Genomic DNA, 5,464 nt, shown 5'->3' with positions numbered 1-5,464 from the left:
TAAGACAGAACTGAGTCTTCTCAGGGCAGGTTGGCTGGGCAAGAGAGGAGGTCCATGCTCCCTTGCAGAGCCATCCTGGCTGAGGCAGGGGCACTGGGATGGAGCCACTGGTGAGCCTCATGCCTTCCGTGGATGTGTCCTTACCACCTGTGGCCTGCAAGCTGAGGCTCATAGGTGGACACTAGTCGACATCTAAAGCGCTTCTGGAGCGGGAGCAGGGCACCGTGCTTGCGTTACGGATTCTGAGTCAGAGTTCCATAATGCCCTCTGCTTGACCTGCCGCAGCTTACAAGACGCTCAGCTTCCGAGGAAGGCACCGAGATGCTGATAATGTTTCATTGAATTTGCTTCAGCATTAATTTCATCGATGTCTCTGATATTGCATATCTTAAGAGGTATGCTGGAATATTTTGGTGTTCCCATAGACCAGGTTTTGGTGATTTGGAAAAATAGATTATGGATCAGTTCAGAGCATTGTTTGTATCGCTGGGAAAATGCTTCCTTCAGAACCTTGTCAAAGACCTAATTTTCAGTTGATCCTGCTCTTGAACTTTGTAAATCCTGATAATTATGGATGTGGGTGTCCATCTTTCGCTGGTATTTTGTGTGTGGCAAGTGATGAAGAAACCAGTTGTCTCAGATTTCAAAATAGTATATGGAAAAACAAAGAAAACTTTGACTTTCCCCTTTCTGTGCAACTAGCTTGGGACCCATTGTCACCTGCTCGAAGACAAAACAACCCAATGGGGGAAAAAAATCTGCCTGTAAATGAAGCTGCAATTAAAAAAAAAAAAAAAAAAACACAGCTGCCCTTGAAGAAGAGCTCACTTTTCTTCACTGGAACTGTGAAAATGCAGGAACTGAAAACCAGAACAAATTTTGGTTCCTTTGGTTCCTTTGCCGTGGATGACAGGCCCGGTGGTTTGGGACAAATGCTATCAGCAGTGCTCAACCGAACATGGAACCAGCTCAGCTTCCAGATTCGATGGTTTGTCCTCTTCCTCCACCATGGCCACATCTCCCTCAGTTTTCTTCCCGCCAGCCTCCATGTGTTCCTCCCATCCAACCAGCATAAGATAATATTTGTGACTCAGATAATCCAGCAACTGAAATGCAAAAGCAGCACCCAGGCGCCAGTCAGAGCAATCCTAGTTATTACTCACAAACCCATGGATATAAGGGTGTTCCAGACAGGCTGGATGTTCTCAAGCTCCGTGCTATTGATTGGTCACCCTGCAGTAGACCCACTCACAAGGGGAAACTTATTTGGGACCCGGTGTCTATCACACACACTATCACACACACTGAAGCCAAAATTTGCATTCCAAGAAGATGATTCCTTTGAGAAAGAAGATAGATTTGGAGGAGTCGTCTCCATTTTCTAGTCCACAAACTTCAAGGTTTGGACAGAACACTTCACAATCAGAAGGGCAGTAGAGGATACACGCAAATGCTGGTGTCCAAGGCATCAGCACCAACACTGTGTCCACACTTAGAAGGAAAGACTGTGGAAATATGCCAGCTTGTCTTTCACCACATTTCAAAAGACCCCGTGCTAAAGGAGGTTAAGTGAAGTCTGAACGCTGGGACAGCACATTGCTGAGGTTTGAAGTCTTGACTTCTAATACTTGTCTCCTGTTGTGGAAGACCCAGCAGTGATGAGTTAGGTGTATGGATTTTTCCTACATGTATGTAATAATGCTGAAAGCTGAATACATAATTTGCATAATTTTCATAATCCTGCTGAAAGCTAAATACATACTTCTAGTAATTTTCACAAGCAATTATGAATTCCTAATGTTAAGAGCTTTTGGCTTTTTTTAAAATTGGTAGTGATCCAGTTTGCTTGCCCTCTGGCAACTTGGAGATTTTCAAACAATGTGAAATTATAATTCTTTCATTAAGATAGCCCTAGTTTCAGTCATATAGGTGAAGCTTTCTAAAATTTTTCCACAGATGATAAAGAAGTTATTCTTGGAAAAAGATTTTGAGGACTGGTATTTGTGGCATAGCAGATAAAGCTGCCATCTGTGACACTGGCATCCTATTTGGACACCAGTTTGTGTCTGGCTGCCCCACTTCCAATCCAGTTCCCTGATAGTAGCCTTGGAAAGCTGCCGAAGATGGCCCAAGTGTTTGGGCCCCTGCCACCCACATGGGAGACCGTAGGAAGCTCCAGGCTCCTGGCTTTGCCTGGCCCAGCACTGGCTGTTGTGGCCATTTGGGGAATGAACCAGTGCATGGAAGATCTTACTGTCTCTCCCTCCCTCTCTGTAACTCTGACTTTCAAATAAATAAATCTTCTTTTTTAAAAAAAAAAAAGGATTTTGACTGTTAAATACTGAAAGTAAAAGTTTTTCAAAATTTATTTAAAGGATCTTTGCCTCTACTGGTTGTATAAAAATGTGTGCTTGTCATTTTTTTCCTTCCTTCCTTAGTACATTTATATTCTGTTCCTTTGTCAATAGAGTGTAAAATAAACGTGCTTTTTAAATAAATAAATAAGTAACCTGAGCCTACTCAGATAATCCAGAGTGACCTCTCCATCTCAAAGTCTGCCTTCATCACCTTCATCACATCTGCAATGTTCCTTTGCCATTGAAACTACCATATTCACAGGTTCTGGCGATTAGGATATGGGCAGGTTGTTGTCTATTATTCCGTCTACCACTAATTCTTTTTTTATGTTTTATTTATTTATTGTGATTTTTTTTTTGACAGGCAGAGTGGACAGTGAGAGAGAGACAGAGAGAAAGGTCTTCCTTTTGCCGTTGGTTCACCCTCCAATGGCCACCGCAGCCGGCCGGCGCACCGTGCCGATCCGAAGGCAGGAGCCAGGTGCTTATCCTGGTCTCCCATGGGGTGCAGGGCCCAAGCATTTGGGCCATCCTCCACTGCACTCCCTGGCCACAGCAGAGACCTGGCCTGGAAGAGGGGCAACCGGGACAGAATCCAGCGCCCCGACTGGGACTAGAACCCTGTGTGCCGGCGCTGCAAGGCGGAGGATTAGCCTATTGAGCCGCGGCGCCGGCTTGTGATTTTATTTCAAAAGTCAGTGGTGTGGGGTGGAGAGAGAGAGAGATCTTCCACCTTGCTATTTATTGCCCAAAGCCCATTTGAGGTTAGGCCAAGCCAAAGACAGGAATCTCAGATCTACTCTGGATCCCATGCAGGTGGCACTGACCCATGTACTTGAGCCATTACTTGCTGCTTTCCAGGGTATACGTTAGCAGGAATGCTGGATGAGAAGCTGTGGAGCTAAGACTCAAGCCAGGTACTTCACTATGGGATATGGGCATTCCAGTCAGTGTCATAAGCACTGTACCAAACACCCACTCCTACCATACATTTTTTTTTTTTTTAAGATTCATTTCTTTATTTGAAATGCAGGGCTACAAAGAGAGAGAGAGAGATTGTCCATCTGCTGATTTGCTCCCCAGATGGCCACAACAGCAGGGCTGGGTCAGACTGAAGCCAGGAGCCAGGAGCTTCATCAGGGTCTCCAGTGTTAGTGGCAGGGGCCCAGGGACTTGAGACATCTTCCACCGCTTTTTCAGGCACATGTTACCAGGGAGCTGGATCAGAAGTGGAGCAGCCAGGACTCCAACCAGTACCCATATGGCTGGCCATGGCTCAACCCACTGCGCCAGAGCACCAGCCCCAATTCTTAACAATTTATGTTCTTACATAAGGTGGTGCATTTTATGAAATGTTACAGTAGAATTAGAAGTAGATGTGGCTCGTCAAGATTTCTGAGAACGCTGTGGGTATTGTGACTACACGATCAACTGCACATGCACTTTTTTCTCATGTTCTTCCACAAAATGGCCAGAACACTGTCTATAACAATTACCAGTTCTCATGTTGTTGAACCTTGTGGTATTATGGCATAAATCCTCGTGCAGTGAGTTTAATTTTATTGAAAACATCTTTTCATGGCAATTTTAGACCTACGAATGAGAAGATTGATGTAGCTATTTTATCAAGTTTCTTAATGACATATACAGAATAATGGCTTGAAGAGGTTTTAAGGCCTGAAGACACTTTAGCAATTCCCCATATCCAACGTTCCATGTGGCTGTCCAGTTATTCCGGCACTATCTGTGGCTCTGGTTGCCCCCAGCAACCATCCTCTGATTTTTTTCAAGCCTGAATAATGTCGTTTCTACAAGAATTTTGGCTGCCCTCAGGTTAAAAGACACCTAAGCAAACAAAAACACCCTGCCCTATACCCTGACCAGAGTGTGTCTACTGTATTCATTCTGAAACTTCTAGTAATTATCTCAGATATCTTGTCCTGGAGTCTGAGCTGCAGGAGGACTATTCTAAGATTATTCTGTTAGGAACTTTGAAACAGTGGTACAAGGGAAGTCTCATTCATACGCAATTTTGTGTTTTTTTTATTTTATTTTGGAGTGAGAGAGAAAAAGAATTCACTCCCCAAATACCCACAATAGCCTGGGCTGAGCCAAAGTCACGAGCCAGAAATTCAATCTCTCGTCTCCCATGTGGGTGGCAAGGACTCAGGTACTTGAGCCATCACCTGCTGCCTCTCAGGGTATGCATCTGCAGGCCGCCAGAATTGGGTATGGAGCCCAGACTTCAATGCCTACCATCCAGTATGGGCTTGCAGGTGTCACAAGCAATGTCTTTTTTTTTTTTTTTTAAGATTTATTTATTTATTTGAAAGGCAGAGTTACAAAGAGAGAGGGAGAGACACAGAGAGATCTTCTATCCACTGGTTCACTCCCCAAATGGCTGCAACAGCCAGGTCTGGATCAGGCTAAAGCCAGGAGCCAGGAATTTCATCCGGGTCTCCCTCGTAGGGGACAGGGGCCCAAGCACTTCGGTCATCCTCTGCTGCTTTCCCAGGCACATTAGCAGGGAGCTGGATCGGAAGTGGAACAGCCAGGACTCAAACCGGCGCCCACAGAGGCTGCCAGCCACAGGCAGCCTTGCAGGCCGCAGCTTAATCTGCTACACCAAAACGCCAGTCCACAAGCAGTATCTTAACGGCCGGACCGAATGTTTGCTACATTCCCAGAAGACAGCCATCAGTTTCCTCTCCATGACCCACAGCGTCACACACACACACACACACACACACACACACATTTAGGTTTCTCAGAACAGACAGATATGTTACAGCACAGCTCTTCCCGTCTTAGTGTGGATATCTCTGCTCAGCAAGTGAAATGGGTGACAACAAACCCGATGTAGTATCGCCTTACAAGATGAGCCGGCCTCGGCCGGGTGTAAGGAAGACAACTTGGTTCTGATCTGAAGCCTTCTGCTCTGACGGATGCTGGGAATCCTCTCATGGAAGCAGCGTTCCTGCCCGGCCTGCCCGCACCGCCCGCACCGCTTCTCTGCACCGCCGCAGGAACAGTGCTGAGAGCCATTCCAGGGCTGTAACATTCGGGTTCCTAAGGCAGAACATTGACTTCTCGCGGAGAAACGGATG

The 5,464-nt window shown here is 45.9% G+C and overlaps 1 pseudogene; it reads left to right on the top strand.

Annotated features, from left to right (window-relative positions):
* Window positions 1-367: 367 nt before the first annotated feature.
* LOC127492185 (mitochondrial fission regulator 2 pseudogene) lies at window positions 368-1,437 on the top strand (annotated as a pseudogene).
* The last annotated feature ends 4,027 nt before the right edge of the window (window positions 1,438-5,464 follow it).

This window comes from Oryctolagus cuniculus, chromosome 9 (genome assembly GCF_964237555.1).
Source record: "Oryctolagus cuniculus chromosome 9, mOryCun1.1, whole genome shotgun sequence".
NCBI lineage: Eukaryota > Metazoa > Chordata > Mammalia > Lagomorpha > Leporidae > Oryctolagus > Oryctolagus cuniculus.
This window is presented reverse-complemented; position numbering and strand designations above follow the sequence as displayed.